Source organism: Gavialis gangeticus, unplaced genomic scaffold, assembly GCF_001723915.1.
Source record: "Gavialis gangeticus isolate Ggan-Ray unplaced genomic scaffold, GavGan_comp1, whole genome shotgun sequence".
Taxonomy (NCBI): Eukaryota; Metazoa; Chordata; order Crocodylia; family Gavialidae; genus Gavialis; species Gavialis gangeticus.
This window is the reverse complement of record NW_017729015.1, coordinates 2,235,618-2,247,978: the sequence shown is the minus strand read 5'-3', so window position 1 is coordinate 2,247,978 and position 12,361 is coordinate 2,235,618. Positions and strand designations below refer to the sequence as shown.

The 12,361-nt window shown below is 50.1% G+C and overlaps 1 pseudogene; it reads right to left on the bottom strand.

Moving 5' to 3' along the window:
* Positions 1-3,013: 3,013 nt before the first annotated feature.
* On the bottom strand, positions 3,014-11,988 carry LOC109293907 (annotated as a pseudogene).
* Positions 11,989-12,361: the final 373 nt, after the last annotated feature.

Genomic DNA, 12,361 nt, shown 5'->3' with positions numbered 1-12,361 from the left:
CACCATTTTCTCAGTGCAGGGACATACTGTGCCACTGATACATGTGATATGCAATCACTTTTAATTTGCACAGCTCACTAATTAAAAGTGCCTGGTGCCACAGCCTAAGCATGTGTAAAAATGCCCTTAGTGACACTTTAATGTGCATTAAAATTGCACTTTAATGTGTATTAAAAGGCTAATGTGCATTAAAGCACATGTGTAGACACATCCTCCATTGTGAGATACTAGGAACATGTGCATTAGCCTGGCTTAATGCGAATTAACTAAAGCAAACTCTTTTTAAGTGATGCTTTAATGCGCATTAGCCTATTTTAATGCACATTAAATTAAAAGCACATTTTTTTGATGCTTTATTATGCATTAAAATAAGCTATTGTGCATTAAAGCGCATGTGTAGATGTGCTCCATGTTCTTTAGTTAATGTGCATTTAGACAAACTAATGCGCACAATGAAGTACTGGATTTAATGCACATTAAATAAAGCATGTTAATGCATGTGTAGACATGCCCGCTATGTAGTCTTCCTAGGCTTAGAATAGGAGGAGTGAACCAAAAAATCTGTAGCCTCTATACTACATGTGCAAAGCATGATACCCTCAAACCTTAGAACCAATTTCCCTTAGAGCATTCTGTGTCCCTTCTTGTCCACAAGAACAATTTCCCTTCCAAATTCTAGCTTTGTAGCTCTACCTTTTAGCAGGTACCTGGGTCACTTAGTTATACCTATGGAAAATCAATCTGTAAATTCTCCTTGCATTCAGAACGTCTGGGGCTAGGGTATTTACCCCTCAGTCTTTCCCACAAAATATTCTTGTTGGGCAAGAGATCCAATGAGAACATTTTCAAAATGGATTTGGAAGCCTAATTCCCACTTTTACAAATGCCTTCAGAGCAATGATCCAGAGTATTTTGGTAGCTGGACAGGCAGGCAAATGTATGGTGGAATTAACTACTGCTTCCAATAGGAATGTATCACCCAAATCACTTGGGTGTTTTAAAAACCCTACCAAGCACCGATTTGCTACTTTAGGTGCCTGGATACTTTAAAAATCTAGCCCTTAGGAGCCTATTTAGCTCAGATGCTTGTATAACTCTCTCAAGGCCCTTCTCTACATTTAGAAAGACAAATAGGTTCCTCAAGATCTAGCCTCAGAAGTGTAAGTCACTTCTGAAAATGAGAATTATGTTCCCAAATCACTTAGGAGATTTTGAAAATGTCTTGCAAAAGCTGAAAAAAGGTTATCCCACAATGGGAATATTGCAGGGATCTGGATGACTGGAAGGGATACTAAACAGGGAATATGGAGGCAGCTTTAGTGGCAGGTGTTTCAAAGGCTCTTGCTCTGATACCTGCATGCATTCCTGGAAATGGAAGGTGGGGTGGGCAGTGTGGAGAAGAAGAATATTAACAGAGGAGGAGGTTGGCATCAGTGGGCAGCGAGCAGTGGGTGAGTGCTGTGATATAGGCTATCAATTATCTGAAGTATCAGTAAAAGTTAAAAGTCAGTAAAAATAGTTATCAATAAAAATGTCAAGATAATGCAGGAGAAATATTTTTTTTCACTCTCTTGTACATGTTTCTAGCCTCTGTGATAGGTTTAATACATAATCCAGTTTTACAGGCTGTTTTATGACTAGGGTGGTAGGTTTTTAAAAAAAACAGACTGACATGAAGAGAAGATGCAGTACCTCAACCACAAGCACTTGCGCTCCTGTCACACACAGATCATGGAGTGACGGTCCTGCTCTGCAGCCAGTTGGACCAGCTGAGCAGAATAGTGCCTTTGGGTCATACAACTACCCATAGCTCAGAAGCAGGTGTCACAGGGTGCATGGCATAGTGACTTAAATTGTTATTTTCTTATTTTAAAAAATAGTCAAAAGCCCACTTTTCAAACATGGGCTCTGCATTTGGGAGCTCAATGCTGGTATGGACAGGCCATTGGCAAGTGAAGGCTCACACTGCTGGAGTGTAAATGAATCACCCAAGTGCAAATTTAGCCACCAAAGAATGATAGTTTCACCTAGGCAAGGGCTGGCATAAGGCATCACTCACAGACCACCATTCAGAGTTGGGAGGTGGCAGAGAGGATGCAGTTACACATGGGAGCAGGAGGACCTTGGAGTAGGACAGCATTAGCTAGAAAGAGGATGATGACAAGGGGGAAGGGCTTCTGGCATCAAAGGGCAGGAGATACTTGGAATAGCAGGGGGGCTAGTGGTATTGAACTGCAGAAGGGGCACAGGGTGGAGGCAGCCTGAGGAGGACAGGCAGGGATATACTACAGTGGTGACTGCCTGGGTCACTGGGAATGGGCTGCATTCTCAGTGAACGACTCCTGCTAACAGCACAGCAATCACATGGAGACCCAGAGCCATTCACATGCGCAGCCACAACTACTCTACACCATCTGCTTTCTCATGTCCTTGCATGGCTGTGGCACAGACAACTGCTTTTTCCCCACAGAGGTACTAGTGCCCTCTCTACAAAACAGGTTATTTACTGAGTCTTCATGTTGCCCATCACCCTGGGTCCAGCCCAGCCCTGAAAATGCTAGAGACTCTACTTTCCATCCCCAGTGCCTTGCTGGTAGGCCAGTGGCAGATCTGAGCATATTTGTTCTTGTCTCCTAGTGACCAGTTCTGATGTTCTGCATCCTGGACCATCTCACAACAATGACAGCTGGGGTGAGAAATATCCCATCACCCCAGAAGGACCATCTAAACTGATGGGCATTTGCATGCCATGCTCTTCTTCTGAACTCCATTTGGTCTTTCATCATCCCATAAGTCCAAGGGTCATAGAGGAACATTTCATTGTCCATGTCTCTCTCTCTCTCCCTCTCTCTCTCTCTCTCTCTCTGAGTCACCATTCTTGCTGCCTTCTCCATCCATTCTCATGCTCATGCACCAGAAAGCATATGTGTGCCTGCACATATCCACACATGCATGCAGACCCAGGCACATATATGTACACACACACACACACTAAAGCCAACAGCCAGGCCTGTAATATTTAAAACAATTTTATTCATGAAAATATGCTGTACAATGCACTATACACAGTTCTTTACATTGCCACATACACAAACTCTAATAGCACAATCAAGAAGGTTACATCGCCTACAATATATGTGCGGTGAGAGATAACAGCCTGTCAGAAACCCTCCCCCCAAGTCTGTACAGTTATAAATATGAGGGAAAGAATGAACCAAAACATCTGTATAAAGCAAACTGCTGGAGCCGGTCACTCCAGAGCACCCTCCCTTCTCCTTAGAGCCTTCTCCTCTACCAGATCGCTCCTAGTCTGGGGTAGTGTTCAGGGTCACTGCAGCCAGGGACCACCAGAAGCCAAGGGAGCTGATCTGGGAGAGCAGGGTATGAAGTTCTAGGCAGAACAGCTGTACTTAGGCAGAGGGGGACAGACATGGCTTCCATCCTCACTGGAATGAGCTGGCAGGCAAAGGTCTGGATGGCCATGACCAGAAGAGGAGCTTCCTACAGGGTGGGGTTGTAGCCTGTGGTCCAGAAGTCATTTCCAGAGAGAGAATTTAAAATAAAACTTGAACATCAGCCACAGATTTCTCCAACTCAAAGCAGTGAAAACTAAGACCCAACTTGCCCCTTCCCTGTGCTTCCCGCAATGTTAAAAGCCAAGCTCCTGGGGGTCTTCTATGTGGGGCTGCAGAACTGGTTCCTTGGCTCCAGGTATGCTACAACCGTTGTTCAGACTTGATCCCATGGCCAGATAATGCCTCTTGTGGGCAGAGAACTGCCATGTCCTCATCATGACAGAGAGCAGTGGACTAGTCCAGGCTAAGCATAGTTGTTGCCTCCTCTGGTCAGGCACGCTGTAGAAGACAGCATGGCCAGCTCATGACCTTCCTAGACCTGGTCTTCCCTGCAGTCAACAGGGGGTAAGAGCATCTGGCCACTTTGGGCCCTGCCTGTGTGGCTGCTCGGGGCCAGCCAGGAAGCACCTTATAACTGCCTGCTTATGAAGGTTGTTGGGAGATGCTTGCAAACTGGCTGAGTCTGGGGAGCCTTGGCCAATGACTTGCAGCTCTGCCAAAGGGAGCAAGTTTCCACCCTCAGGTACTGGGTGTAATCTGCAGACAGATGGCCTCAGACCACCCTGGAGAGCATGGGCCACAGAATTTGGGAAAGGCCAACCCAGAGATGGATTTTTGTTCCTGAAGCAACCCTTCATTTTTTCACCCTCCCCCCATCTGCATCCCTGATGCTACGGCACTCAACATCTCTTCTTTCCCCATCCCTGAGCTGTCCTAGCCCCATGCACATGGGCCCTACCCTATCTTGCCTGCTGCACTCTCTTCCAGTCTCCTGGGGCCACCTGTCTGTCCTGCCCTAGGTGTTGCAGAAGTCACCTCTAAACCATTGCTACATTTTGGCTTCCACTCCAGCTGGTCCCAGCCCTCTACCTAACATCGCCCTCATACACCTGAAGCTGAGCAAGTCGTTCCCTGGAGACTCAGGCATCACTGGGCTCTCTCAGGTGACCAAATGACCTGCCCAGCTCTCCACCCACTGCCCAGCCCCCCCTTGCACTGCACAATGACGGTATACACGACGCTTACCAACACGACTCCACCGCACACACAACAACCCCACGGTCACGAACCACAAAGACACCTTTGCAATAAGACGTGCCTGGGGGTGGATTCCCAGGTCAAAAACACTGCGGGGCAGGGAAGGAGGACAGGATGAGTAGGGAGGAGCATGGCAGGCCTGGGAGGCACAGGAGAGGGGTCTTTTCTCTTACTACTGCCCTGCCCCGCTGCTGATGCAGCTACCTCTCAGTGCTATAGGATGGCTCAGGACCAAGTGAGGCCAAGGGGCTCTCCAGACCTGCCAGGGGCTTCCGTGTTCCTCTTCCCCTTTACTCAAAGAGGAAAGTTTACTGCCAGGTGTAAGCTCAAATGTTCCCCTCACCCATCAGCAATGCACTCTAGGAAGTGTGTAGCAGGGGTAGAAAGCAGTAACTGAGGTTTGGAGGGAGCAGGGGCTAGTCTAAAATGGATGAAGTCCCTGATGCTCAGCTCCAAGCATCCTAGTGAGACTGTACCAGCACAGGGCAGAGCCAGGCCACAGACCTAAGCTAGCTGAATGTCAGGATGCCTGCTACCCAGCAGCCAGGTTCAGACAGGTGGGTAGAGTTTACCTCCGGTATTTCGGATTCTCCCCATGCTGCCCCTCTCCTCCCTGCCCCCCTCCCCACCAGCAAAAGCAAAAATCAGAGTGTCCAAAAGGAACAGAGAACTTGAGGCAAAGCCAAACTGGGCATGGACTGTGACAACCCATGCCGCCTGCCCAGCCACCCAATGGCCATACACCAAAGTTGTATCCATCAACCTGCCTTCCTACAAAATAACCAGAGGCCCCAAGTGCCTGGCCAGTGTCAGCAGAGACCATAATGCTACCTGCAGGTGGCATATCTCTGAATGCCTCTGCCCTCTATTGTGCTGTTAGATGCATGTCTGGAAGATCACCTGTCTGGAAGAAACTAGATCCCTTCCCTTTTGTCCCAAGCATGGAAGGACAGTTAGGACACAGCCACACCCAAATGCTCACAGCACTTGTAAGGGGCCCTAGCCCCCAGTCTCCAGCATCACCATGGCAAGGAGGTCAGTCAAAGATGCCAGCCTCCTAGCTGACAGTCCCTGGCACCTCCACCCCACCCCCCGGGTGCACGGCAGGGTATTAAGTAACCACTTGTTATTAATTTCTGTTTTTGACTAATCAAATGTGTCTGAAAACGAAATCTGAATGTATAAAATGAATGAATTAATTTTCTCAACAAAATAGTAACTTTTTTTTTAAAAAAAAGCATTTAAGAAAGATTATATATCATAGAATATATTAAATTCTGTACATGATCAAACAATGTAAACATAATTAATTAACCTGTAATGTCTTTATAAATAGACTACGACTGCTATGTACCTGGAGCAAAGGTGATCAATGGTACATGGGGTTTCCTTGTGATTATCCACTGCAAACATGTTGGGCAGTTTGGGTACCAGATGGAACCTCACTGGGTAAGGGGGACAACTGGATATGCCCACCCACGGGGTACTGCCTTTCCCCAGGCAAGAAGCAGCTGCCACGACTGGGACATGTTGCCTGGACCTTGATGCACATGAGATAATGCTGAGGGCAGGGAGAAGGGAATGGAAAAGGGATGGGACTGAAAAAAATAATCAGTTGGTAATGAATGAATCCTTTCTCTGTTCCTAGAGGAGCCTTGGGGACTCATGGAAGAGCCAGTGATATGCATGAGGGAAAGAAGGGCAAGCTTCAGGGTGGGGAGGGGAACCAATCCCCCAGGGAAGGCAGCCCTCCCCTGGCATCAGAGTCAGGACTCCAACCCACCTGTTGTACTCAGCTCCATGGATCTCTGTCTGTTCAGAACCACGTAAGCCTGAATCTAGATCACAAGCCTTGGACCCCTGGATCAAAAGTGTCCTTTCCACACTGAAGGGGACACAGGCCCATGGGGAAGGATTCATCATAGCTACAGCCAGGCAGCCCCATGGAGTCAGGGAGCCCCTGGCCCCTAATGATGAGGCACTTCGCCACCTTGGCATCTAACGGTCGTGGCTCTTTGGTGATCCAGCAGCCTCACCCAGATTGTGCCAGGTTCAGTGTCAACTGGACTGGAAAACCCAAAGCCAACCTCAGCAGAGTTTGCAGGAGCTGGGCACCAGAGCCAGGAGCTCCATTTCATTTTGGAGCTCAGCACCAGAGCTAGGACCACAGGGAACTGCATGGGGAAGCTCAGGCTGCAACACTTGGACCAGGTGTAACTTTGACTCAGTATGGAGGCAGATGCTGCCTGCAGTGCTTAGACACTGCTCTGGGCAGGCCAGGCTCAGGCCTGCACTGCCCAGGAAGCTGGAAGTTCTGCACAGCTTGAATTTGGTCACCAGCACCCTCAGTGCCCAGCTCCAGCAGCATCACTGCTGCCTTCCCCCCAGCTAAGCCTTTATCAGGCTGGCTGGCCCCATTCAGAGTCCCACTGGGAGCCAGTCCAGAGGCCCTGGGCTGGCACCATTCTTGCTGAATGTGAGGAGGACCCTCCCCTCCCCATGAAAGCTGATCCCCTGCTTAGCATCCCAGTGATCTTTGAACTGCTGTCACCTACTGGGCCAGCTCAGGTGTCCTGTGCCCATGGCAGCATTTGCCCAGGTGCAAAGCAGTCCCTCCCTTGGGCTCACATTGTTAGAACCCAATATTTTACCTTGGGGGCTTCTGAGATTGGTGAGCACCTGCCTCTCTCTCTCACTCACTGCCATACGCTGGCAGTCCCCAGGTTCAAGCTTCATGGCAACCTGCCCAGACCCAGCACAGTAACCCATGGGGCAGGAATGGGAACATAGGTTAAACTAATGTGAAAACCCAGGGGCACAATACTAAAGTGCAGGATGGCAGTAGGAACATTAGAACCCTAAGCCCCTTCCCAGGGGACATAGAGAAGCTGGGGACCCTGGAGCGGAGCTGCCCCAATTCTGGAGCCATTTCGCATTGCAATCCAGACCCAAGTTTTGAAATGCTTCCAGAGCCAAGACCCCCTGAGCTAGTCCCACCTCCAGATCTCAACACTGTGGCTGGAGCAGACTCCTGATATGAACCCACAATGTCTGTGTCCATTCATTTACCCTGTCACCGGTCTGAGAGCAGAAGGCAGTTCTCAGCAGAGCTCTCCTCTAGCTGCTTTTCGAACCACATTATTATTCCATGGCAAGAGAGTGCATGAAATCAAATAAATAAGCCCCTATCTTTGACCTCCTCCCAGCCAGTCTGGAGTAGAGGGGCCAGGCTAGCAGAGCACCCAACACAGGGCCAGCTCCTGGCACAGTACAGTGGGCCCGAAGAACAGGCATTTGAGTGTGCAACCATGGATAAGCACCTGCTTTGCGTGTGCACACATGTGCAATATACAGACAACTTGCCAGTTATTGGTGTTTTTCTTGCAGGCACCAAGGCTGAAAATGTGGCCATCCACAAAGTTGGCTGAGATCAGAAGCCAGAAGCCAACTTTGGAGCAGGCCCCATGTGCGTGGGTGCTGCCAACATGCTGTACCAGCTGCTAGATCTACACAGTTCACAGGCTTTCCCTTGCTCACCAGCTTGCCATCAGGTAACCAAACATGTTTTAAGCAGTACAAGGAAATCCACAATTTTGGTATGGACTTGGTGTGTGGAAGGGGCTGCAGACTGCAGCTCATTTAGATGACACACAGCAAGGGGTCTTGCTAAAGTGGTGAGCCTCCCTTGAGTAGAGGAGATCATTTTACTTGCAATTGGTACTTAAGTGTCTGAAAATGCTCAGATTAAAACAAGCCCTTCTAAAGGTGTGGGGGGGACCCGATCAAGGGACCCTGCTACAGGACACTACTTCTACAGCAGGCTCCCCAATCCAGCACGAGGCTAGCAGATGTGAAGAGTAGGGGGAATCAAATAAAGTGGCAGCAAGGGGTGAGCCACCACCGGGGCCAATTTGGAAAGGTTTTCCCAACAAATGGAAATCCCTTTGGGCCCAGACACCCAGCCTGACTTGCTAAGGAACTTCACAAATGGCGCAGTGAGCTAGGGAACCTGCCTAACCAGTCTGGATTGAATAAGGCTGCCCTTTGCACCAATGCCTGCCTGCTCTCTCTTATTTTTACAGCATGAGATCTAGAAGCTGGTGTGGGAGTTGCAGCTCTCCAGCAGATTCTGGAGGTGGCTTGTCTGGAGCACCCAGCAGTACTGTACCTGGAAATGGATGGGGCTGTGTCCTATGCCTGTACTGATGTTTTACCTATGGTTTGTGTTTAGTGTTGATCTCAAGTTTAAATGGATGGCTCTAGCCTGTCTTAACAAATAAAGGCAGAAGAGAAAAGAAAAAAAAAAGAGTTTGTTTCAATGTTCCCCTTGTGACTGCTTGGTGGAGAAATTCTGGGTGAGCATCACCCTGGCACCCAGCTCTGATTGGTGGGTTGAGGGGCGCTGGGCAATGAGGGCATGTTGAGACCATTCTGTGGTGGAAGAGCCGAGTCAAAGTTAAAGTCCATCTCATCACTGTCCATAAAGTCATTAAGGATAATGGACTCCACATCACACTCCAAGCTGCCATTGAACATGTCCAGGTCAAGGTCTGCTGGGAACCTGTCTTGGCCCAAAACCGGGGGGTGAATGGCCCCTTGGTAGGGGCCCTGTAGGGAATCCAGCAAGCTCACATGTGCCCCTTGGTTATTAGCGTAGGAATGGAGATGCCCATGATGGGGCATGGCTGCCATGCTGCATGTGTCACTAGGCAAGCTCATAAGGCTGACAGGATTAGGTAAGGCACTGTTGTTGACAGCAGGATGGTGACTGGCTGGTGACGGGTGATACAAAGTGTTGTTCTTCATTAGGGAGGCAGAATGGGCAGGGTAAGAGGCTAAGCCCTGATCCCCACCTCCACACATAAGGGCATTGTGTCTGTGGCTGCGGGACTGCACCATGGTGCTGGCTTGAGACATGGGCAGGTCACCCTGGGCCATGCTCTCTTTGTGCGTGTAGGAGATGGAGGACAGCAGGTCCTGCAGTGAGGCATTCCTGTATGAGCTGACGGGTGAGAAGGTGGCTTGCTTGTTCTCCTGGATGGTCTGCATGGGCAGACGCCGCATCAAGTTCATGGCTGGCTGGCTATAGATAGTCCCACAGTATGTGTTGGTGGCAGCCCCCATGGTTGAGCACTTGGAGTTGAAGGTGAAGCTGGAGCTTCTCTGTCTGAGGGCTCCTGAGGGGAGCTGCTGGGAAGGGCTCATGCTGTAGTTGTCCTGCAAGTCATCCAAGAGGCTCTCCCCGAGGCCCTCATTCAGGTTAATGGTGCCAGTTAAGTCAGTCAGCCGGGGCAGCTCCACAGAGCACCTGGTATTCAGGGAGGGAGACATGGTGCTGGATGGACTGGGGTACATCAGTGGGGAGGATGGTGTCCCATCATCGTCCTCCAGGTCATCTGGCTCATGGTTGGCCATAATCGGTGAGAGGCGCCCACTCATTGTGCTGGCCGAGGAATTGGCCCGTGTCCGGAAGTCGGCCCAGGCATCGTACTCATCACTGGCGTGGGATGCAGGACTCTCAGACCACTTGGCCTGCTGGGAGGATGGGCTGTCTTCCCCACGCTCCTGCGTGGCCTGGAGTTGCTTCTTCTTGCTGGCTTTCCCTTTGATCCTCAGGAACTTGCTGTTGTTGTCCATGGACACTGCCCGCCGGCGAGGCGTCTTACCAGTCTTGCCCCCCTCAGGGTTCAGCATCCACCAGGAGCTCTTGCCAGTGCCCTCGTTCTGCACACGGATGAACCTGGTGTGCAGGGACAGGTTGTGCCGTATCGAGTTCTGCAGAGACAACAAAACACAGAGAACCTTGGGTCATTAGAAGGCTCCAGCACCTTGGTCCCCTCATGGCCACACCTGTCACAGCTGAAGGAGAGCTTCCCTGGGCTGAGCACAGGCCTGAGCAGCAGCCATAGGATAAGGCCACCTGCTTCCAAGTCCTGGTTCACTACAGAAGCAGTGTGGACTCTCCAAGAAGCACTAGATTTAGCCAGACAGGGACTCCTCAAAGGCTCTGACTGCCGTGGATAATGAACACCTCACCCCCTTAGGACAGGAGCATCATAAAGGCAAGCTCATTGTTTCAGCCTCCGCCCTGGCCAGGTGAAATCATGGGGCAGTCAGTCTCCACCACTCATTTGGGGTTTGGCCTCTCTGCTATAGCTGCCAAAAAGGGAACTTGTAAGTGCCACAGGGAAAGTCTATAACATGGACATTGCACTGATACAACCAACCCCCTGCACACAGGCCACTGGAAAGACCCCATTCTCAGGCATGATGATGATGTTCTCTCTACAGGATAAGCCAGGAGTGGCTCCATGTGGAGACTGACACTAATGTCAGAAACAGCAACATGGGAGTAAGAATCAAGCCAAGCCCTGAGCACCTGATAATATGGACCACCCCCTTCCACCCTCCTCGCTTCCCCCTTTGACCCCCAGCTCCTACTAGCAGAGCCTGCCCCCCAATACCTGAAGCCTGCTGTCTGCCTTCCAAACACGGTCAGATGAAAGTGCAGCTCTGGCTTGCTGCTGCCAGGTACCTGGGAGTCCCATGTTGCCAATCCCCATCCTGACTCCCTCAAACACACTTCCTCCCTCTCCCTCCCCAACTCTGCTGGGTCCTTAATCCCCACTAACAACTCCTCCCTCTTCCCCCACCCCACATCAGTCCATGCTCATGCTAGCCTCTGGAGCATCCTTGCCCTGGAATCAGCCAGCTGGAATGGTTGGGGCACACCAGACACAGCCAACCAATTGGGCTGGAGGCCTCTGCACTCCTTATCTAGGTGTCTGGTTCCCTGGCATGTATAAAAAGCATGCATAAAATTAGCAGAACCTTCTGAACCAGTCCTGAATAGGAGCTGTGTCTGGCTGCACCCCCAGCAGTACTGTGACTCAGACACAGCTCCCTAGTCACTGCCTTTTATTCCCTTTTGCACTGGCACTCACATCAGTCAACCAGTGCCATAGAAATATTTGTGGAAGAAGATGTAGGGTGCCGCCCAGGTGAATATTTATTTGCATACCACAAAGGTTAAGTCAGCCTTCTCAAAAGCTTTTTTTGGCCTTGAGGTGCATCCATTCAAGAGCATAAATAAGAGCAGGTGACTTAGGTGACTGCCCATACATTGCCAATAGCAATTCACAAGCAGCTGGGATGGCCTGTAGTTCCTCAGTTGTCCAGCCAGTAACTTCAAGCAGCTGGCCCAGTCAAAGCAGGTCAGAGCCTGGCTCTGGGTAATTCATAAGCAACAAACAGGGCAGGAATATCTCCATACCTCACTTCCCTGGCTCAGGGGCGTCTCACACTTCTTTGCAGCAATGTTTCCGTCCCAGGCAAATGCTGCTATTGTACTACGTTGTGACAGCTCAATGGTCATTGATGCATGGGGCATGCATACTGGATCTGATCTGGATTGTGGGTCTGGGGCCCACCTCTAGTGCAAAGACATACTGGGAAACTGTGTTACTGAGGGCAAGCTTCTGCCAGATCCCTCCCCCTCCAGCCCCCAACTCCTGTCCTGCCAGCTGCTTCGTACCTGCCCCCAAGATGTGAGGAGGAAAGCTGGATGTGCACAGGAGTCAGCACAACAGAACCTAACCCTTTGCTTTTCCTCCACTCCTTTGAATTCAGGAGTTAGGGTGGTTACGTTACTTACAAGAAATCAGCTGGATGATGAGAGACATTGTAATATGTATGGAAGCATGCATGAGAAAGAGCATACAGAAGTGTGTATGGAAGAGTGGTGTGCA